Source organism: Heterocephalus glaber, unplaced genomic scaffold (genome assembly GCF_053883595.1).
Source record: "Heterocephalus glaber isolate CG9 unplaced genomic scaffold, H.glaber_assembly_v1.0 deba00000546, whole genome shotgun sequence".
Lineage (NCBI taxonomy): Eukaryota > Metazoa > Chordata > Mammalia > Rodentia > Bathyergidae > Heterocephalus > Heterocephalus glaber.
The window spans coordinates 25,329,396-25,354,786 of record NW_028258147.1 but is presented as its reverse complement, the minus strand read 5'-3'; the positions used below and the strand labels follow the sequence as shown (position 1 = coordinate 25,354,786).

The 25,391-nt window shown below is 34.6% G+C and overlaps 1 pseudogene; it reads left to right on the top strand.

Moving 5' to 3' along the window:
- The first annotated feature begins 573 nt into the window (after positions 1-573).
- Positions 574-24,589, top strand: LOC101716584 (ubiquitin carboxyl-terminal hydrolase 12-like; annotated as a pseudogene).
- The last annotated feature ends 802 nt before the right edge of the window (positions 24,590-25,391 follow it).

Genomic DNA, 25,391 nt, shown 5'->3' with positions numbered 1-25,391 from the left:
CCACAACTCTATTATTGGTTGATTTCTTGCTAGCAGCCATTCTTTCTGGAGTCAGGTGGAATCTTAGCCTAGCTTTCATTTGCATCTCTTAAATGACCAGTTATGTTGAACATCTGTTCATATGTTTATTTGCTATTTCTACTTTGAGAAATATCTGTTCATTTCAGATGCTCATTTTTGGAATAAAAGGGAAAGGGGAGAGGGAAGGGAAGGGATAGAAGGGAAAGAAATAAATATGAGAAAAAGAAAACATGTAAACAAAATCTTTGTAAATTGGGAGGGGTGGAGGAATTGAAGGGAGGGCAAGGGAATGGGGGAAAAAATACGAACCAAGGTATATCATGTAAAGGCACAAATTCCCAATGATGAATGTCATCATATTATATACCTAAAATGTACCAATAAACTTAATGAATAAAAAAATAAAGAAAATATTTCTTAACTCATTCTGAGGGTAGTATGATTGTAATATGAAAACTGATGACATTAAAAGAAAGAAATACTGTAGAACAATATCTCTATCTTGAACATGAATGCAAACATCCTCAACTCAATATTAAATTGAATCTAACAATGTATGAGAAGAACTGCACATCCCAAGGTATGTAGTTGGATTGCCTCATGTATGTGAAGTTGGTTTAACATTTGAAAATCAGTATAACTCATCTCATCAACAGGATAAAGAATAAAAAACATAATATCAGTAGATATAAAAAACTACTTATGTCTTTTTCTTATGGTAAAATTATTAGGAAATTGTTAATAGAAGGGAATACCTGCAGTTTAATGAAAAAAAAGGGGGGCTATAGTTAAAATTGTACCTGATGGTGAGATATAAATACTTTCCTACTAAGAGCAGGAACACAGTAAGGACTGTTTTACAACTCACATTCAACATTTACTGGAAGTTCTAGATTATAAAACAAAACAAGCAAAGAAAATAAAAGTCATTCAGATTGCAAAGAAAGACATAAAACTTGTATTTTCTTGTAGATATTATGTTTATCTTTATACAAATTTCTAAATATTGAATAAATAACAAAAGTATTTGGAATTAATAGGCGATTAAAGTAAGGTTTCAAGCTACAAAATAATATGTAAAAATCAATTACCATATACAAACAAAAAATTGGAATTTGAATAAAAACATACTCTTACATAAGTATACAAAAAATGAAATACTTAAGTATAAATCTAAGAATACATATCTGACATTAACATGGTTAAAACTATAAAACTCTAATAAAAGAAAAAAACAACTAAATAATGGAAATATATTCCATTTTTGTGGATAGGAAGACTCAATATGTTTGAGATGTCATTTCTTCCCAAATTAATCTGTAGATTCAGTAAAATTTTACAAATCTAAAGATCTGCATAAAGATACCTACAAACTGTTTTATGGATATGTAAAAAGGATTTTACAGTTCATATGGAAAGCAGGAAAAGAACCACATTAGTCAACACAATGCTAAAAAACACAAAATCACAAAGGCTGACATTGTTTTACCTTAGTTTTACTATTCAGCTACATTAATCAAAAAAATGTACTATTGGTTAAAAATAAAAATAGATCAGTAGAACATAACCAAAAGCCAAAATGCAGAATTACACAAAGTTGATTAGCTGCTAAAAGTAGCAAAGGCAATTTTGTGAAGAAAATAATCTTGTCAACAAATGGTGCTGAAACAGCTGGACATCAACATGCAATGAAAAGTAATATAGACAAACATTTTACATATTTCACAAAAACTATCTCAATAGAAATTATAGACTTAAATATAACTTAGAAAAGTATACAATTCCTACAAGATAGTTGGAGGGAAAATATAAGGTGAATGTGGGTTTGAAATGACTTTTCTACACAATACCAAAAACACAAATCATGAGTGGAAAAAAAAAAACTAATGTCAGTTTTCATTAAAATTAAAAATACTGCTCTCTAAAAGACATTTTGTTTGTTTGTTTGGTACTGGGGATTGAGCTCAGGACCTTGTGCTTGCAAGGCAGGCACCGGAAGCACTTAGCTAAATCCTCAGCCCCTAAAAGACATTTTTGAGAGAGTAAAACATAGCCATGAACTGGAAGAAAATATTTTCAAAAGATATATTTGATAAAGGGCCATTATTAAGAATATTTTTAAAAGTCAGTGACAAGAAAACAACATATTTTAAAACTGGGCAAAAGATCTAGTCATTTTCCCAAAGATACACAGATAGCAAGCAATCATATAGTCTCATGATGAACATCATGCTTTATTTTTAAATAAATAGTTATTATTTTAAAAACAATATAACAATGAGATACCACTACATGCTTATTAGAATAGGTTAAATACAAAACACTAACACCAAATGTGGGCATGGATATGGGCCAATGGAAATTTTATTCATAGCTAACATGAATGTGAAAGAGTATGGCCACTTTTTAAATTGATAAGTAATTTCATTATGATAATAGTTTCATCAGTATAAACATTTATCAAAACTTACCAAATTTTACATTTTAAGTAACTACAGTTAGTTGTTAATTGCATCTCAATATAAATATTTGGAGCCAAGTATGGTGGCTACTCGGTAATCCCAGAACTTTAGGAGATGAGGCAGGCGGTTTGCAAATTAGAGCGCAGCCTGGACAATTTAGCAATTTACCAAGACTCTGTTTTAAAATAAAAAACAAAAATGGCTAGGGATGGAGCTCAGTGTAAAAACCAAGTGTTCAATCTCCAGTACCTAAAAAAAACACAACTTAGTTTTTCTTTTAAAATATACCTATTTGGGAACTGAGATTTAACTAGATCACTTTTCTCCTATAATGAGTAACAAAACTAAAATTGCATATAAAGAAAAATATTGTTCTTTTAAATGTAAAGTCACTTTCACAAATACTGATTGTTCAAAGATGTGCTTATTTTTAAAATAGTTAATAAATATCAGGTGCCATTTACAAAGTTACACAAATGTTTTTCAACTCTTACTTGTTAGTAATAGAAGAGTGGAGTGATGTGGAACACGCCAAATCAGCCCGCTTCAGACAGACAGATCTGTGCACGTCCTACCAAGGTTGCGAGTTGCAATGAACATGCTGAATCAGCCTGCACCCCGGCAACAATCCACTGGACCCCACCTCCCGCTCCTCTGTACAACCACTTGGTTCCATGCTACAGAGACACAGAGGACACCAGACCACCAGACCACGGTACTGAGTCCCGCCACTCCTGCCCCAGAGGTAGGGACCTCTGAGCCAATGTCCCACTGCTCTTGCTCCAGAGGAAAGGGCTTTCTGGCCAACAGTCCCTCCCGCTGTTCCCAGCCAAGAGGAAAGGGCTTTTGGACCACCTTCTGTCCCACCACTCCAGGCCCAGAGGAAGGGGCTTCTGGCCACCATCCCTCCCACCACTTTTAGTCCAGAGGTAGGGGCTTCTGAGCCACCATCCCACTGCTCCTGGTCCAGAGGAAGGGACTTCCCCACCACCAATGCTCCAGGTGCTCCCAGCCCAGAGGAAAGGGCTTTTGGGCCACCATCCCTACCACTGCTCCTGGCCCCTGTCCCATCTCTCCCAGCTCAGAGGAGGTGAGGCACGCAGGGGCCAACAGCACCCCCCTGCCTCCCCAGTAGAAATGAGCACACACATAAATAAGTCTCTATTTTCTCTGGAAAAAATGAAATCAGAAAATATTTCTCGGATAACAGGAGAAATTGTGCCCCTAGTGCAAGACATGATTAATAAATCTAGAGAGGAGCGGAGGAACATGTTGGAACCCCAACATAGGAAACAAATGGAATCAAAAAAACAGATGCAAATAGATTTCAAGGACATGAAAAACTCCATTGAAAGTCTACACAGCAGAATGAGCCAATGTGAGGACAGAATTTCAGATATAGAAGATAAGATTGCAATTAATGACCAGGAAAAGAAAAATTGCTTCAAAATTATAAAGGAACATGAGAAATCAAACCAGCAGCTGCTAAATGATGCAAAGAAGAATAACATAAGACGGATTGGAGTCAATGAAGAAACAGGAGAGAGTGCAGATAACATAAAAAAAATTCTTCACAGAAATAATGGCAGAAAACTTCCCAAACAGGGGAAAAGAGCTTGACATACAGATAAGTGAGGCATATAGGACACCAAATAGCCTTGATCAAAAACAATCTACACATAGGCATATAATTGTTAAGATTCCAGAAACACAAGAGAAGAACAAAGTTCTACAAGCAGTCGGAGAAAAGAAACAAATCACATACAAAGGAAAGCCCATCAGAATCACAGCAGACTTCTCAACACAAACCATCAAGGCAAGAAGATCTTGGAGTGACATACTCCAAGCCCTAAAAGAAAACAGCCTGCAACCCAGACTGATGTACCTGCAAAACTATCTTTCAAAATGGATGGAGAAATAAGATACTTTCATGACAAAGAGCACCTTAGGAACTTCATGACTAGCAAACCAGCACTCCAAAGAATTTCAGACAATATCCTAGGAACAGACATTGAGAATCACAACCCCAGGAAGCAAAGTAGAATGAACCCATTTGGCATGACAAGAAATTAAATGTAAAGGGGAAGAACCCAACAAAAAGAAAAAGACATGGCAATGACAAGTCAATATGTTTCAGTTATAACCATCAATGTTAATATCCTCAGTTCACCAATCAAAAGAAATAGACTGGCAGAATGGGTCAAGAAGAAAAATCCAACAATATGCTGCATACAAGAAACACACTTAATTCAAAAGGAAACTCATAGACTGAAAGTTAAAGGGTGGAAAACAATACTCCATGTGACAGGAACCCCCAAAAAAGCAGGAGTACCTATCCTCTTTGCAGATCAAGTAGATTTCAAACAAATACTGATTAAGAGAGATGAAGAAGGACACTACATCCTTGTAAAGGAAAGAATCCAAGAGGAAGAGATGACAATCATAAATATCTATGCACCAAGCACTAGTGAGCCCAACTATATAACACAAATACTAAAAGACATGAAAAGTCATATATGCACTAATACAATATAAGTGGGGGATCTCAACATCCCACTGTCACAAATGGATAGATCAACTAGACAAATATAAGTAATGAAGTACTAGAACTCAATCGAACTCTTGAACAAATGAAAGTAACAGATGTTTACAGAGTCTTCCACCCCACAAAATTAGAATACACATTCTTCTCAGCTGCACATGGGTCATTCTCCAAAACATACCACATACTCACACATAGAACATGTTTAAGTAAGTGCAAAAGAATTTAAGTTATCCCCTGTATATTATCAGACCATAGTGTGATGAAATTGGAGATCCAAAGCAAAAGAAACTGGAAAATTTCATAAACACGTGGAAATTGAGCAACACACTTCTGAATAACCAATGAGTCACAGAGGAAATTAAAGAAGAAATCAGACAGTTCCTTCAATTCAATGACAATGACAATACAACACATCGGAATCTATGGGACACAAGGAAAGCAGTCTTACCAGGGAAATTCATAGCAGTGAATAAGCATATTAGGAAAACAGAATGAGCTCAATTAAACAACCTGATGCTGCACCTCAAGCTTCTAGAAAACGAAGAGCAAGACAACCCCAAAACTCATACACGGGAGGAAATTATAAAGATCAGAGCAGAAATCAATGCAATGGAGACTAAGACAATGATACAAAAAATCAATAAAGCCAAGAGTTGGTTCTTTGAAAGAATCAACAAAATTGACAAACCCTTATCCAACCTTATCAGAAAAAGGAAAGAAAAGGCCCAAATCCATGCAATTAGGAATGAAAAGGGTGAAATTACAACAGACCCAGCAGAAATCCAGAGGATCATCAATACTACTTTCAGAACCTATACACTAATAAGATGGAAAACACAGAAGAAATGGACAGATTCCTAGATACGTATGAATTACCAAAGTTGAACGAAGAAGACCTAAAAATTCTGAACAACCCAATATCAACCAAATGAAATTGAAAATGTAGTTAAAAACTTATCAAATAAGAAAATCCCGGGCCCTGATGGCTTCACTGCTGAATTCTACAAGACATTTAGAGAGGAACTACTGCCACTACTGCTTAAACTCTTCAAAGAAATTGAAAGGGAAGCATTACTCCCAAATTCATTCCTGGAAGCAAGCATCACCTTGATCCCCAAAGCAGAGAAAGACCCAAATGAAAAGGAGAACTATAGGCCAATCTCACTAATGAACATAGATGCAAAAATCCTTAATAAGATACTGGCAAATAGAATGCAGAAGATCATCAAGAAGATTATACACCCTGATCAAGTGGGATTCATCCCGGGGATGCATGGATGGTTCAACATACGCAAACCAATCAATGCAATACACTATATCAATAGAGTCAAGGACAAAACCCATATGACTATCTCAATAGATGCAGAAAAAGCATTTGACAAAATTCAACATCAATTCATGATAAAAATCCTACACAAAATTGGAATAGATGGTCTTTATCTCAAACTGATAAAAGCCATCTATGAAAAACCAACAGCCAATATCATACTAAATGGTCAAAAACTGAAATCCTTCACACTAAAATCAGGAACAAAACAAGGATGGCAACTATCCCCACTCTTATTCAATATAGTTCTGAAAACATTAGCCATGGCAATTAGCAAGAGAAAGCAATAAAAGGAATAAAGATAGGAAATGAAGAAGTCAAATTGTCATTATTTGCAGATGACATGATACTCTATATAGAAGAACCCAAGAGCTCCACCAAAAGTCTTCTAGACTTAATAACCAAATTCAGTCAAGTAGCTGGTAAGAAGGTCAACACACAAAAATCAATAGCTTTCCTCTACACGAATGACAGACTCACTGAGAGAGAAATAGGGCAAATAATTCCTTTCACAATAGCATCCAAAAAACTGAAATACCTAGGGATCAACCTAACAAAAGAAATCAAAGACCTCTTCTCTGAAAACTATAGCACTCTGAAAAGAGAGATTGAAGATGATATCAGAAAATGGACAGACATCCCCTACTCCTGTGGAGGAAGGATTAATAGAGTGAAAATGGTCATACTTCCAAAATATAGATTTAATGCATTTCCAGTTGAGATCCCAGCAGCATACTTCATGGACCTTGAGAAAACAATCCAAAAATTCATTTAGAACAAGAAGAGACCCAGAATAGCAAAAGCAATTCTAGGTAACAGAGACATGGCAGGGGGTATCACAATCCCCAACCTGCAACTACACTACAAAGCTATTGTGATAAAAACAGCATGGTACTGGCAAAGAAACAGACCTGAGGACCAGTGGAACAGATTAGAAGATGCAGAAGCAATGCCAGATACACTCAGCCATCTCACCTTCAATAAAGAAGCCAAACACCCTCACGGGAGGAAAGATAGCCTCTTTAATAAATGGTGCTGGAAAAATTGGGTTTCAACTTACCAAAGATTAAAACTATACCTGTATCTCTCTCCATCCACTAAACTAAATTTGAAATGGGTTAAAGATCTAAATATTAAAATAGAAACTCTGAACCAGTTGGAACAGAGGTTAGGTAGAACTCTTGAAGACATCAGTGTAGGAAAAGATTTTTTGAACAAAACCTCAGTTGCACATGAACTAGCACAAACAATCAACAAGTGGGATCTCTTCTTATTAAAAAGCTTCTGCACAGCAAGAGAAACCACCTGCAGTGTGAAGAGAAAACCCACAATGTGGGAAAAAATCTTCACCTGCTCTTCCTCAGACAGAGGTCGACTATCTCGAATCTATAAAGAACTTCAAAAGATCAGACCTCCCAGATTTAAAGACCCAATCCAAAAATGTATATCTGAAATGGAAAGACATTTCTCAGACAAAGAAATAGAAATAGCAAATAAATACATGGAAAAATGTTCAACATCATTGGTCATTCAAGAGATGCAAATGAAAACAATGCTGAGATTCCACCTCACTGCAGAAAGAATGGCTACTGTCATGAAATCAACCAATAACAAATGCTGGTGGGGCTGTGGGGAAAGAGGAACCCTGCTCCACTGCTGCTGGGAGTGTAGACTGATGCACTGTGGAAATCAGTATGGAGAACTAGGAGTGGAAGTCCCATTTGACCCCGCTATTCCACTGCTGGGGATCTTCCGCAAAGAACTAAAAGAATCATACCACCGTGATATGTGTGCGCCCATGCTCATAACAGCACAGTTTGTGATAGCTAAAACTTGGAAACAGCCCAAATGCCCATCAACTGGAGACGGATAAAGAAAATGTGATTTTTTTTAATAAAATGGGATACTACTCAGCCATAAAAAATGAGAAATTAGAGACATTTATAGCTAAGTGGATGCACATTGATGTGATACTCTTAAGTGAAACAAATAGGACACACATGTATAAATACCGAATAGTTTCTCTGGTGTGAGAAACTGAAAGTGTAAATAAGGACTTAAATGTATAACAGGTAATGTGAAATAGGAAGAAAAGGGGAAAAGGGGAAGGAAGTGGGAGGGGTAGGGGAAAGGAAAGAAAGGAGTGGAATTAGTATGAGAAAATGGAAAAATAAGAACAAAACCTTTGTAAATAGGGAGGAATGGAGGGGTTGAAGGGAGGGCTGGGCAAGGGTGAAAAATAGAACGAAGAGAGATTATGTAAAGGTGCAAATTTCCCATGATGAATGCCTTTATATTGTATACCTAAAATGTACCAATGATTAGAATGAATAATGGATAGTGCAAAATAGGAAGAAAAGCTCCAAAGGGGTAGGGGTAGCAGGAGGGGCAGGGGAAAATAAAGAAGGGGAAGGAAAAATGCTGAGAAATGGAAAAAATGGAAATAAAGTCTTTGTAAATAGGGAATGGTGGAGGGCATGAAGTGAGGGCTAGCAATGGGGAAAAAATAAGAACCAAGATGTATTATGTAAAGGTACAATTCCCAATGAGATATATAATTGTGTTGTATACCTAAAATGTACCAATAAAAGAATTTAAAAAAAAATAATAGAAGTGTTTTTGCCTATCTCTTCAGCATCTATTAAGATTATGCTTACTTAATAAGTCATATTAATGATTCCAAAATGTTTAAAAGGTAGGATTTTTGCTATTTTATATACAGAATGTCAAAAAAAACCCCAAATATGTTAATAGTAATAGACTGAGAAGCAAAATTACATGAATCATGACAAGAGAGATGTATTTTTCCTGACATTTCCTCTAAATGATGAACTTGTATGAATAACCAACATAAACCTATAAATTCATGAAAAATAACAGAAAATATAAATCTGTTGCTCAAAATTTTTAAATACTGGAACAGTTTTAAAGGCTAAGTGATATTAAATATACTATATTGTGTCCTCTTTATCAGTAAAATAAAATAAATTGTACATTCTTCATTAAATGAATTACCATATGCAAGATATTTGGATCAGTGCCTGACATGCTCCACTACTCACTATACCCACTACTCAGATTTTAAAACTATGGCAATTTAAATATAATGCACAACACTATAGTATCTATTATACCCAAAGAGTTAACCCCACAATTGGCTTGTTTATAGAAGTGAGTCTGGCTAACACCTATGTGCAAAGGTCAGAGTAACTCGCACCCAAATTCTGTTCCCACAGCCAAAACCTTCTGACTAGAAGGACAATGTCCTAATTTCAACCATATAGTTTGTCTATTCTGTTCCTAATTTAAGAATGCTTTGTCTTGTCCTTTATGACCCTTGTTTACATTAATTTCCATAGAAACTGCACATAGCTTGCCTTTACCCCAACTATTTGCCAATAAGTCAATGTCTGGGACTAGCCAGGGCCTTTGTCGGTTGCACTGGCATTGGTCATTCTGGCACCCTGGTTTTTCTCTCTTAGTTCTGTCTTTTAGTTTTTTGTTTGTTTGTTTTGGGTTTTTTTGTTTGTTTTTTGTTTTTCCTCAGGCCTGCATCATATACTGGGCAGGGGACTGAAATTTAACTGCAGGGGTCTTCCGTATGTCTCTATCTATGTTTCTGTGATTTTTTTCTCTCACACTAACACAATACACACACAATATGGCAATAGAGATTTACTAGTCTTTTATCCAGAAAGTAATGAATTCTCACAAATAAAACATTCCGAGTGATGGATTTTTTTTGTTTGTTTGTTGGGCTTTTTTTTTTTTTGCTTAAATTCTTTTATTGGTACATTTTAGGTATACAATATGTTTACATTTATCACTGGGTGGAAACAAAGTCTAAGTAAATAGGGAATGGTGGAGGGGGTGAAGGAAAAAAATGTAAAAAATGTAATGGGGAAAAAATAAGAACCATGATACATCACGTACAGGTACAAGCACCCAGTGATACAGTTTTAACACAGGTTTGTTAGGATTAAAATTGGACCTGTAGATAATAAGGTTTTCACTTGTCAACTATAGTTTTGAGAAATATTTAATCATATTATATGAAATGAAAGAAAGTATGAAATCCGTTAATCTTCAAAATCTCAAATATAAGGATACATGAAGATAAACTTTGTAAATTATCAATCTCAGTTTTTACTTTTATCTATGTACCCTTTATGACAGAATACTTGACAGTTTGCTTCCTTACTGGCAGTTAGCATCTATTTATTTCTGGAACAATAGCTTTTGTTAACACTATTTTATGAATGACATGATCATTAAGTAATTCTAAGCAAAATAATATAATGTATGAAAATTCAAACAAACTTCTGTATTACTTAATGTTTCATGACATTCTTTTTTGTTAACAAGGTAACAAAAGTTTGGTTGTATTAATGACATACCACTTTCTTCCCCCCCCCACGATTAACTTTATTGGTATATTTTAGGTATATGATACAGTTACATTCATCATTGGGATCTTGTACCATTACATGTGTCTCTTGGTTCTTTTTTTTTCCCCTTCCCTTGCCCTCCCTTCACCCCCTCCAGCCTTCCTATTTGCAAAGACCTTGTTTCCATTTTTTTCCTCTTCTCATATTTTTTCCTTTCCCTTTCTTCCCTTCCCCTACCCCTCCCAATTCTCCTGCTCTTTTAGACATTTTCTTCCTGTTACACAATATCAGTTATATATTTTAAAAATTAGAATATTAAGATCTAGGGGACATTACCACAGATTTTACAGAATTTAAAAGGATATAGATAGCATATTACAAAAATCTTTTTTTTGTATTACATTCTTTTATTGGTACACTGTAAGTATACAACACAATTACATTTCTCATTAGGAATTGTACCTTTACATAATGCATCTTGGTTCTTATTTTTTCCCCATTCCTAGCCCTCCCTTCACACCCTCCACCCTTCCCTATTTACAAAGACTTTATTTCCATTTTCCCCAAAAATCTTTTTTGAAATAAATTTGACAACTTCTAAGAAGAAATTTAGAAGACAAATTAATGAAACTAACTCTGGAGGAAATATAAAATTTGAATAGCACCTATTAAAGAAAGTATATTCCTAGCTTGAAAACCTACCTATATGACAAAAGCAGGCTCATAAACATTATAACAGATAAATTATATCAAACATTTAAAGCAGAAAAAAGAAGGAACACTTCTCCCCTCATTTTAGGAACTCAACATTGTGCTAATCCTGAAACTGGATAAAGATAATAGAAGAAAAAAGTATGAACATAGATAATAAATTTGTTTGACAAAACAAACTACTAGAAGTCATATCTGGCAGGATGTAGAAAGTGGTTTTGTTATAGGGATGGCAGTGTTGGTTCAGTATTGGAAGATCCAACCCCAAAAGTCATCATTTAAACAGAGGAAAGGAAAAAGCCATATGATCCTGTCACTAGTTGGAGAAAAAGTATTGGACCAAATTCTACAGCTGTTCATGGTAAAAGCTATCAGGAGACTAGAAGTAGAGCAGAACCTTCTCAGCAGATTGAAGACATGTAATCCATACTTCCAGCGAGAACGCCTTATATGAATGGAGAAGATACAATGCTTTCTCCTTAAGGTGGGGAACAAGGGCAGATATGCTTACTCTTCATCTGTCCATTAAACTTTGAAACCTAGTCCCCGCCAAAATAGTCTGGCAATAAAATGACACAATTAGGATAGGATTGGCAAGGTAGAAGCAAACTCTTTATATGTAGATGAAATGATCATCTACAGAGAAAATTCTAAGAAATCTCTAGGAGCCCCTAGGACTTGTATTTGAATTTAGCAGGAGTAGAAAACACAAGGTATATATAAAAATTCAGGTCTGCATATACTTGCTATAAATGAAGAATTGGATATTGAAATTTAAAAGTTATGTAGGAGTACAAAAGACCTAGAAAAGTTAAAAAAACAAAAAACAAAAACAGTGTTGGAAGACGTTTAGCACCCAATTTTAAGACTTCTTCTAAAGCTATGGTAATCAAAGCAGTGTTGGTGTAAGGAAAGACATATAGATCATTTGAATAAAAGAGAGAATCTAGAAATAGAACCACACATATATGATTCACTGTGTTTTGAAAGATTATCAAACATTAGCATTTTATAGAATATAAACTCAATTCAAGAGCCAAGGAACAGATAGTATTTTCAACAAACGGCAATAGAACACCTGGTATCCATATATAAAAAATTAACCTCAGCCCTTTTTTTCCATACATGATAATAACTTGAAGGGATCTATGAACCTAAATATGAAAGCCTAAAAGTATAAAACTTTAAGAAGAAATTATAAGGGAAAATGTTTACAAATTCAGGGTAAGCAAGAACTACCTAGGATACAAAAGAAATGATGTATAAAAGAAAACATTGATAAATGAGATTCCATCAAAATTAAGAACTTTAAATGACATCATTAAAATTAAAGTAGTCCTTAAACAGACCATATTTACAATGCATATAACTTACAACCAGAATATATAAAGAATTGTTAGAGCTCATTAATAGACAACCCAATTAAAAAGTAGACATAAGAAGATGATAAATAGCCACTATAGCACAAGGAAAGGTGTGCAACTCTAGAATCAGAAAAATACTAATCAGTACAATAACAAGATTGACTTATACACTCATTAGGGAGATGAAGTCAAAAGTTTTAAAAGCCTTGTCATGACTTTTTTCTTTTTGTTGGATTCTCCCCCTTTGCATTTAATTTGTCATGCCCAATGGATTCATTCTGTTTGGTTTCCTCGGGTTGTGGTCCTCATTGTCTTTTCCTAGGATATTGTCTAAAATTTTTTGGAGTGCAGGTTTGGTATTCATGAAGTTCCTGAGGTGCTCTTTATCATGAAAATATCTTATTTCTCCATCAATTTTGAAAGATAGTTTGCAGGGTACATCAATCTGGGTTGGAGGCTGTTTTCCTTTAGGGCTTGAAATCCATCACTCCAAGCTCTTCTTGCCCTGAGGGTTTGCATTGAGAAGTCTTCTGTGATTCTGATGGGCTTTCCTTTGTATGTGATTTGTTTCTTTTCTCTCACCGCTTTTAGAATTTTATTCTTCTGTTGGATTTCTGGAATCCTAACTATTATACGCCTATGTGTAGATTTTTTTTGATTAAGGCTAGTTGGAGTCCTATATGCCTCACTTATCTGTATGTCAAGTTCTTTTCCCCTCCTTGGGAAGTTTTCTGCCATTACTTCTGTGAAGAGGTTTTTTATGTCATCTGCTGTCTCTCCTCTTTCTTCATTGACTCCAATCAGTCTTATGTTATTCTTTTTTTCATCGTCTAGGAGCTTCTGGATTGATTTCTTATGTTCGCTTACAATTTTAAAGCAATTTTTCTTTACCTGGTCACTAGTTCCAATCTTATCTTCTATATGTGAAATTCTATCCTCACATTGGTTCATTCTGCTGCACAGACTTTCAATGGAGTTTTTAATCTCTTGGAAATCTGTTTGTATCTGTTTTATAGATTCCATTTGTTTCCTATGTTGGAATTCCATCATATTCCTCAGATCCTCTATTTTTTTTATCTGTGTCCTCTCTAGATTTATTAATGATGTCTTGCACCATGAGCAAAATCTTTGCTGATATCTGAGTAATTATTTCTGATTTCATTTTTCCCAGATCCTCTTCTGTTGCCAGTTCAGAGAGTCCAGGTGGTTGAGTATCAGAGTGTTCCATCTCGTTTCCCTTTGGGGTTGCTGTAGGTGATCCAGAAGTCTGTTTTTGTGCCTTGTTTATGTGTCTTCTCGTTTCCATGGGAGGGGGTGCTTCTGGCTCCCACACAGCTCACCTTCTCTGCCCTAGGAGCTTGGAATGGCAGTGAGAGAGCTTCCTTCCAGGTTCTGGGACCAGCTGAGCTTCTCTGCCCTAGGAGCCTGGGATGGAGGCAGGGAGCTCCCTTCAGGGTGCTGAGACCAGCTGAGCTTCACTGCCCTAGGAGCCTGGGATGGAGCCGAGGAGCTTCCTTCCGGGTGCTGCTACCACTTTCTTTGCTTTACTCAAAGATGACAAAGTTTATTTCTTTGACCAAACATTATTCAGGCTCTGAATTTATTGCTGGTCACATGTACACTTCATTATAATAGATAGTTTTAGCAAAGAATCCTGATAAATCAGTTTAGCAAGAATATCTCATCCTCAATATCTAATCTTTGACATCTTATCAGTCATGGGATATAAATACATTTCTTACAAGGAAATTTATAGCATCAAATAAGTCATGCACCATATAATGATGTTTTGGTGGACAATGACAGAACACATGTTATGACTATAGTCCGTCCTAAAAGATCACATTGCCTAGTGATGTTGAATTTTCCACTTAAGAATACTCTGTTGTGTTCACACAGTGACAGAATTATCCAGTGTCACTTTTCTTCTAATATATGCTTATCATTAAGGGATTTATAACTGTACACAGGAAAATAAACAAAAAAGACCATAAATGAACAATTAAACTTCTGTATTAGGAAAGGTAGGAAAAGAAGAATATAATAAATCTTCCCCCAAAAAATGGAAGAGATAATAAATGTAACAGCAGAATTCAATAAAATTAGGAACATAATTAAAATCAAGAAAATCATGCAAAGCAAATAAAAGTTCTATTAAATTATCTATGAAATAGGCAGAACTCAACCCAGAGCTCTCAAGAAAGAATTTAAAATACCAAATTATACATTTCAAAACTGAAAGTGAGACAATCTTAAAAAACTGAATTTTGAAAGCTAATTTATAAAGTAATAGAAAATCTATATCCATGAATATGAAAATTTAAAAGAATGGACAATCCCTTGAAAGATACAATAGACTAAGGCTAACTGAAAAGAAGTGTAAATATTCCTAAATTCATTGAACAAACTGATGTAGAGATTATAGCCATCTTTCCCAGAAAGGAAACTTCTGGCCCAGAAAACATCCAAGGTAAAATCTATCAATAGGAAAAAAAAATACAGATTATATATACAATCTTTTATACTACAGACTTAGAAAGAACATTTATGAAACTTTTACTCAAGTTGATATACAATAAAATTACTTTTTATGTACTGTGAATTACAGTAGTAAAATATTCACACCTTATCTTAGAATAGTGAGGAACACAAACTGAAGTATATCACACATACAAATTTTTTCATTACCAGTAAAATCAAGATCCAATCAAATTTCCATCACTCCATGAGCTTCTTTTTGTTATATCACACTCTCTCCCAACCCTGACTCCTACTAACTCCTCTGTTTTGCATCATTATAGCTTTTTCTTTTGAAGAATGTCATATAATTGTAATCTCAATCTATATTACCTTTTGGGCCTTGCATTTTTCACTCATCATAATGGCTTTGAGATTCATGCAGTCTGGGGTGTTCATACTTTATTTTATTTCTTCATAGAATTCTGTTGTATGGTTTTCATAGTTTTCCTGTATATAGATTCAATACAATTTATCCATTCACTTGTCTATTGAAGGTATTATGTGTATTTTTAGTTTGAGGTGATTTTAAAAGACACCTGATATAAACATTTTTCTACAGATTTTTGTGGGAATAAGAATTATCAATTCTAGTAAGCAATATTTCTCAATACTCATACTGTCAACATTTTAAACTAGGTTATTCTTACCGGCAATAGCAACATGTACTATAGAATATTTTGGACACTGTGGTTTTCTATCTAATTGTAAGCAATAGCACTCTCCTTCTTCATCAGTTTTACTAACCAAAAATGTCTCCAGACCTCAAAAAATTTCCTTTATTTTTATGGTCTTATAAAAAGTTATTATTTTAATTGTAACTGGGACTTAACTATATATATATGGAGTGCCATATAATACTTTAGTAAATGCACACAACGTAAGCAAATCAAATCAGAGTATTGCCATATCCATCACCTCAAACATATATTATTGTGTAGCTGCTTTGGAATATACAACTAATTATTTTCAATCATTACCTTCCTGTGCTATAGAATATTAGAAGTTAATCCCCTTACCAAACTACACATATGTGTCTATTAACCTTCCTCTTTCCATCTGTGCTCTGTTCTATCCTCTCAGTCTCTGGCAACCTCGCATCTATTCTCAGCTTCCATAAGGTTAACTTCAAAGTTTGTGCATATAAGTGAGAAGATGAGATACATCTTTCTGTGTCTGACTTAACTTCACTTAACATAATGTACTCTGGGCTCACCCATGGTCTTGCACTTTTAGGAACTACTTTTCTATGGTAAATATCCCAAAGTCATATTGCAGGTCATATGCTAAATATGTGTACTACTTTACAAATTGATTATATAAAATTGACACTGTTCCAGGCTGGGGATTTAGTTCAGTGGTTTTGCCACCTGCTACGCAAGCACAAGGACCCAAGTTCGATCCCTGGTACCAAAAAACTAAACTAAAATAAACTAAAATAAAATAAAATTACACTGTTCCACAATGACTACACCATTTTACAGTTCTCACAGCAATGTTCGATTGATCGAGTTCCATTTGCATCTTTTCCAATTTCAGTCCTGTTGCTGCTTTTTTAGCCAATTTGGTGTTTTTCATTGTGGTTTTAGATTACATTTCCCTGAAGACCAAAGGTATTACCATTCTACAATGTGTTTATTTCCCATCTCCTCATTAGTATATCCTCTTCAGTAATGTGTCTGTTCAAATTTTTCCTCATTTTTACTTTATTTTTTAATTTTATTATTGAGTATTGAGTGTTCTTATAAACAAGTCCTTGAGACATGAAATTTTCACAAATATTTTTCATTCTGTAACTTTTGTTTTCATTTTAAGTGTTTTTCACAGAGCATGACTTTTTGTCTATGCACATGGACCACTCCATATTCTAATTAAAAAGCATGTATATAATTAAATATGAAAGATGTTTATTTGATCATTAGCAACACAAATTGGGTTTTCAAAGAAATGTCAATACTTGAGGAAAATTACAATAAAATCTATTTTAATCTCATGATTTAAAATACTATTTGTATAATTATTTCATTTCATAACATAAACATAATAAAGTATTAATTTTATTCATCTTTTTAGTCTGATTCATATATATTCACCTTCCTCTTGTGTTTATTCTTTGTCATTTTATATTAAAAATATTACTTTCAAGGTCAACCCAACTGAAGCAAATTTTTCTTGTTAGGATTTCTCAAGTTGAACCACTATTGAGAAATTCAAGTTCACTGAAGACAGACAATTAGTCAGACTTGCTCTTTAGAATTCTAGTCCATGGATAAATGCTTTTTTGTATATGGATGGGAAAAAAAATTTTTTTTGCTTCTCTTTTGCCTTTTTGAGACAGGGTCTCACTATGTAGTCCAGGCTGTCCTCAAACTCATAGCAGTCCTCCTGTCTCACCCAAGTGCTGGGACAACAGGTGTGCACTACCATGCTTGGCTTGGATGAAACTTTTTAAATGTTTATGGCATCAGGTTGAATTTATGTCATAGATGTTCCCATTGGATTCTGCTTACATCCATACTTATGTTACTATAATTTTTGCTTAATTAAGTCATTCTTGTTCATACACTACCAGAGTATAGAGTGCAAGGAGCATGGTTTTTATAGACAGTTGTGTTTGGCAAAGAGTGTGTATGTCATTTGTTGTAGGTACCCAATACATCACTTAGAATACACTTTCAAACTTTGTGGTTAAAAATGAGTCATATGACAATATTATTTTAAATGTATGTCATACTCAAGAAAACACTTCATTTCTATGTTTTTAAATCATTTTAAAATGACAAAAATTTTCTCTAACTAGACATAGCTCATCTACTACTACAGAAAGCCTATTACATAATCTGTAGAAGATAAAACAAACCTTTTATGCCATCTAATCTTATGACTTTGTGATTATACAATCTAAGAACTCCTCACTTCCTTTGACACAGAAGTCTTCCTCACTCTTCCAAGTGAACAACAAAGTAAAAGAGAAACATGAGGACTGGAGGGAAGAACTGGTGAATATGCTGTGTTTCCATTGCCCTGTATAACAACAGAGAAGCTGCTTAACTCAAATTTGTCATAGTGCTATTATGTTATGGTGCATTTATTACTCTTCACAACAACAAAATCCCCTTGTAATCAGGTTAGAGTTGAAAGCATGTGGATGAATGCAAACTGGGAGGCTTTTTTAATGTGGTTGACTTGGCAAGGCTTACTATGCATTGCATCACTCGGTGTCATCCATATTAAAATATTTTTCTTTTCATGTATCAGTTCACTCTTTTTTAATTAATTCACATTTACAGCATCTGAGTGATCACAGGAGACACATTTCTAATTAATTCAGCCCGCTCATAGAGACAAGTATTTTCAATTAAAAGAAAAAAAAGAAAAGAAACATTGTCGATTTTCTCAGGAATCATAATGGACCCTATACCATCATTCTACTATTGCTTGAAGCTGCTCTCTTCAAGGTCACTAATGACTTCAGGGTTGCTGAATCCAAAAGTTCATAGCCAAAATCTTATTTGACTTGTTAGCAGCAGTTTATAGAGCATCTTCCTTTTGAATGTGTTCTTTTCATTGGCTTAAATAGACACTCTTCTTGTGGTTTCTTGTTACCTTACTGTATTTCTTCTCCCTGATATTTTGGGATCTTGTTTTTCTATCTGTTCTTACCATAAATATTATTTTTCCAGTAATTTTGCTATCCATCATCTTCTTTTTTAACTCTCGTGGATTCACTTATTCTCTTTTTCGACTTCTAAACCACTTATGCAAAAAAAATTCTGAAATCTACGTTTACATATAGAAGTGGAAGAGACATACACATGTATTTTTGTATGGGTTCTCTACAGGAATAGAATCAACAGGAAAAGTAAGAACAGATAGGGGAGTGGTGTTGAACCTATGTCATGCATGCTGCAGCAGGCTCTTTGTATCTTTGAAAGCTTTAAAAGATTCGCCATCACTGAGATAGAGTGTCCTATCTCTGCATTGATTTGCCATCCCGTGCTGCTCCATTGCATTTGAATGTTTTTTTTCTGGACCCTAAGTTTTTCAGAGCCTAACTCTGTCTCATGTATGATTCAATTCCCTTGACTAATAGAGATGAAGTTCTATTTGCAGAAGAATCTGAACTAAAATAAGATTTAGTTGAATTTCCTTCTTAATGTATTACATTCTATAAGCTGAGGATCAACAGATATGTTGGCTTGACTTTACAGTGTTTTAAATCACTTATAAAAGTAATTATTTTGCAAATATATATACCAAGCGTACCATAGTTTTTGTTGTTATTTTGTTTTGTGTTTTTAACTGCACTGTATTGCTTCCTTGGCTACAGACCAGGCAGTTTCCTTTCTGAAATAAGGTTTGTACACTAACCACTTTCCTTATCAACCCACACTCCTCAGGGCCATTGGACACCTACCCTTAATTGCCCTGGGCCAGGCACCAGACAAGGAAACAACCAGTGCTCCAAAGCTCACAAAAGTTGTTGAAATTAGCAAATGCGTAGGGTGCCCCCCCAAATCTACCTCACTTACCTATTTTCCACACCTACTGCCCTCTCCTGCTGCAGTTTGCTGTGCTCTGTGCATGTGCAGTCCCACACTGCAGCCTTCTCTCCCCTGAGCTGCACATAACAGTGAGCTCTTACTGTCACCTCTCCCAGGGTCATTTACTATGCTCTTCATAAAAATAATCTTTAAATCACAGAAGACACCAAGTTTTCCCTCATTTCCAGTACACAAAAAAACTGAAACACATACATACATATAATCTGTTAATTATATATGCCCATTTTGTCATATATGTTCTCCATATATACATCAATAAGGAAAACTCGTTACCATGCTTCATTCAGTAGAATGGTTTGAGGAAAAAAAGGAAAAAAAAAAACTATGATAAGAGAGAGTCGAGATAGCTGTTCAACACCTGTTTATTGACCTCTGAGTGAATCAACATATTAAGGCTGCAATACAGTCATGAATAATGTAGTTTGTACTAAGAATGAAATGGGATAAAATAATGAGTGTAATACCATTGCTGGTTACATTTTCACTTGAATTAGATGGGAAATATGGGGCATTATAATTTGTTATATACTGATCAATTATTATTAAATATTTATGTATAATATTTTATTATTCTTTCAAAATTTGATCTTACATCTTTTTGGTCCTTTTTGTCAGAAATTTAAAATGATCTTTTAGTATCTGAGAATCTTCCAGATCTAGACGCATTATAACTTCACTAAGCTTCAGTTCCCCTATATCTGCAATAGGTGGACTATTAGACCTCTGAAGTACTGCTGAGTTATTCACTATTTTATTATATTCATATGACCAAAATCAAGTTTATTTATATCATGGCAGCCAACACATATGCTCTGGCATAAGCAGTATATAAAAACATATGACATATCTATAAGCTCATTCTAGTCTAGTAATTTTCAAATTATGCTTTCTACTGCTCTTATGATTCTTTTAAAATGCACACAGGGCCTCTGGAAAAATAAGAGGAATAAATAAGGAGCAACTAAGGCTCTGGATTAGTTATTTACTGCTACAACACTGCATAACAATCAGCTGCAAAATTCAGCTGCATAAAATAGTAGGTGTTCATTGTTCACATGTCTGGAGATAGTGATAGTCAGTTCAATGGCTCCATTTACCTAGACTGTTCCTCCTCATGAACTGCAGGATTACTAATTGTGAACTACTCTAAGCTGGCCTTGTAAAAAAATCTCTATTCCTTGAACTTTTTATCTTCTTTTAGCTTTTTCAGGTACATTCTTTCAGTTGTGATAGCCACAACAAAAGGCTCTAAGACAATCCCATTTCAATCTGCTGCTATCATCACATTGCAGAGTGCAAATCTTTCGGCCAACAAGGGATTAATTGTTTATTAAAGGGTAATGCAGTTCACCTCATTCAAGATGGGAATACATCATGAAGTCGTATAGCAAAATACGTGTCTCAAGGTGGAAAACTATTTGAGATCATCATTCCTAGACCCCTACATTTCTTTAATTAAAAAGTTTCAATTTTTTCCATGTCATATATTGTACTGCACAAAATGAAAAATCACTTTCTTACTAAAAAGAAAAAATGAAAATACCATAGATACCTATTTTAAATCTTTGTAACTGAAGTTGTAATCAGTGTATATTCTAAATCCTGACCTCTCCTCATCTAAGGTGCCTGCGTGTACTGACTTCAATTTCCAGATTGTTGGGTAGATAACAAACTCTATATGCCTACAGCTGACACTCTTCCTAATTCCCAAACTATAATTTTTTAATGTGACACTTGCAAAACTGAGTTTGCTCTATTTTTTCTCACTCATCTCTTTTCTTCAATTTCCCAATACCTGCACTATAAAAGACTCTTCCAATCTAAATCCAAAAGAAAAACACCATTTGTTTGGTCTATCCTTAATTCTTTCACAGTGAAATTTGAAGAGATTAGGCTGCTGTGTCTCTTTAGGTCTTTTCTTGTGTTTGTGAACTGATCCTCTGTAGCACTAGTATCAGCTTTGTCTTTAAACAGCTTGGGTCTGTCAATTACTTCCAAAGCTAAAGACCTTCTGTCATATTCATGAGGTTTCAGTGTTACAGAACAACCAGTCACAAAGAATATTTTCTTTGGAAAACCAAATTTATATAGCTCTCCACAGTTCCAACTATCATTCTTGTTCCTTTCTAATTTTTTTGACTTACCTAGGTGCATTCAATAATAATTGACTGAACTAGAGTAATTATTTTAGTAGAATTTATGTGTCCTGCCAGGATGATACTGATTATCGATGATTTTCCACATTCAATATCCATTCTGTATTCTCATATTCCTCTAAATATCATTTTCCCCTTTGACAGAACATACAATAGTGATTTCTTTAGAGATGAAATAACTGCATGAATGCCATACAAGTATTAAATTTTGGAGATACACACACATAATTATATATTATTCCTTTCTTAATATATTATGATGCAGATTTACAATAGTCTTCTAAGTTCATTAGGGTTTTTTTGTTATCAAAGAGCAGATACAATGATATAGCAATAAATACATAACTTCAACCAAAAAAAGCATATTCATTGGGTGGTAACTGTGTCGTTGAAGTTTCTGGAATACAAAATGCAAAGGAAGCATGCTCCAGTCATCCACAGTTTACAGCCATCAGAAATGCCTCTTTAAAGAAGGGAAAGAAAAAAAATATGAGAAAAGAAGGGAAAAAATGGAAGCAAAGCTTTTATAAATAGGGAGGGGTGGAGGAGTGGAAGGGAAGGAAGAAGAATGAGAAAAAAATAAAAACTAAGATAAATCATGTACAGATATAAATCCCCAATGATGAATGTGATCGTAATGTATACCTGAAATGTACCAATAAAGTTAATTTAAAAAATACGTGACCAAAGTTTTAACTACCTACAAAATACTCTCTGCATCCACAAACAAATATTCATGAGGACTATAAAATGTTTCTGTCACTGGAATAACAAACAAAATAATTAGAAAAGGAAAGCTAAAAATACAAACCATGACAACCATGATGAAGGACAGCAACAATTCTGTTTTCAAATATCTGTTGTTTGAAACTGTATTTATTTCTCTACCTGGAGAATATGATTTTTTTTCCCTTAATTTTGCTTTACAAAGTGGTCCATGAATGTCTAATTCTGTCTCCTAAAGCACCAAAAACCTAAATTTGGAAAGTGAATCACAATGGCTAAAAATCATTTCATTATGTTTTCAGGAAGTCTCAGTTGCTCATAAACATAAACATGTAATAATATAATTTATATTTTAAAATTATTTTTACTTTATAATTTCAAATCTTGCTGGTTATTCAATGATGAGCATTTTGTATTTCAGTAAAAATGATATATAAATCAAAACATAAGTAGGTCAGTTAATATTTTCAAAAAAAAGAAGAAAAGACTCTACTTCTTAGTCACAACAAGGTGTTGGATATTTCGTCCCAGTGATGATTGAAAACTGAGTGAGACAAAGCAATAAGAGAGCACTTACATGCTGGAGATACCTCAGCACACTGGGGATGCACAGATACTCAAGAAGTCTAGCAGGGAAGAGAGACATAAATACAACTGCCTAACAGTACACATTGGCATAAGTTATGCATAAAAGGGTGAAGAAACACAAAAAGTTTGACCAATTTTCCCTAAGGTCATGTCAAAGTTTCCTAGAGCTTCTGACTTTGAAGGAGGATAAGGAGAGATTTTCCAGAGTACATTTTAGAAAAAGAAAAAGTGGAAGTCATGCCTATTTCTCACAACTGAGGACATAACTTGAACATTTAAGGAAAACCCCAAAATGGTGTACATGCTGTCCCTCACACAAGGGCCCTAGGTGTGCGGACAGAGCAATACACAGGGACAAGCTCTGGTTCTCATGTGCTGAGGGGAGCAGAACAGGCACCAGTGAGGTGACAGTTTCACCACCACTGTGTCAGAGATAGGAGTGTGCTCTGATCATTTCTCCAGAGAAAATCTTGAATCAGTGTTATCGGAATGGTCCTGTTTTGGCACAATCTGCTGCACAGGCTCATTACCATGGCACCAATGCCTCAGCATTAGAGAAAGAGATTGGTCCAGAACAGTTTCCAGTCAATGAGCACTACTTTGGATTAGTTAATTTTGGGAATACCTGCTACTGCAATTCAGTTCTTCAAACACTTTATTTTGGCTGTGCATTTTGGGAAAAAGTTCTAGCATACAAGAGTCAGCCTAGGAAAGAGAAACTTCTTATGTGCTTAGCAGATCTATTCCACAGCATACCCACTCAGAAAAAAAAGGTTGGAGTAATACCACCTAAGAAGTTCATCACAAGATTATGGAAAGAAAATATCTGTCAATTCCATGACAGAGGGAACCCATTTGTTTTTGCTTACCATTGTATTCCCAGAACATAATCCAGTTCCTGGCACATAAGCTTTATGATAATTATATGCAATAAGATGCCCATGAATTCTGAAATTAGCTACTAAATACAATTGCTGATATTTTACAAGAAGAAAGAAAACAGGAAAAACAAAATTGTTACTCACCTAATGGTAGCATTGATAATGAAAATAACAACAGTACACCAGACCCTATGTGGATTCATGAGATTTTTCAAGGAACATTAACAAATGAAACCAGATGTCTTACTTGTGAAACTATAAGCAGCAAAGATGAAGATTTTTTAGACCTTTCTGCTGACGTGAAACAAAACACATGAATTACTCACTGTTTAAGGTGATTTAGCCACACAGAAACTCTGGGCAGTGAATACAAATATTACTGTAAAGAGTGTCCTAGCAAACAGGAAGCACACAAATGGATGAAAGTTAAAAAACTGCCCATGATTCTAGCTCTACATCTGAAGATATTTAAATATATGGATCAGCTTCATTGATATGTAAAACTTTCTTATTGGGTAATTTTTCTTTAGAACTCCATCAGTTTAACACTTCAGGTGATGCAACTAATCCTGACTGAAAGTACAACTTTGTTGCTGTTGCCATTCACTGTGGAAATGGTCCCAATCGAGGACAGTATATTGCAATAGTTAAGAGTCTTGATTTTTGGTTGTAGTTTGATGATGACACTGTAGAAAAAAATAGATGCACAAGTTACTGATTTCAACAGGTTGACATCAGATATTTCAAAGAACTTTGAGTCTGATTACATCCTTTTCTATCAGTCTTGGGACTGAGCAGGAACATGATGAAGAGATAGTTTCTGCCTAATTTCTTCTCAGGTTGTTTTGGAAAAGATCAAGAATTGGCTTTTCAAGAAAAGAGAAATGCAGGAAGCTCAGGGGGCAGTAGCATACTTTGCACACAATAAAGCAAAGACTAAGGATTAAAAAAAAAAGGAAAAGAATATTGGTGCTTTTATATTTTATTTAATGTACTCAACATTTAAATATTTTCATGGAATTCAATGATTCAATGAGTCATCCTACACTACATCATAGTGCATTACATCTGATGATTATTACAAAAGTGGAAAGCAAATGTAGAAGAGATGTCACTACCACTCAAGCTAAAAGCAATCCA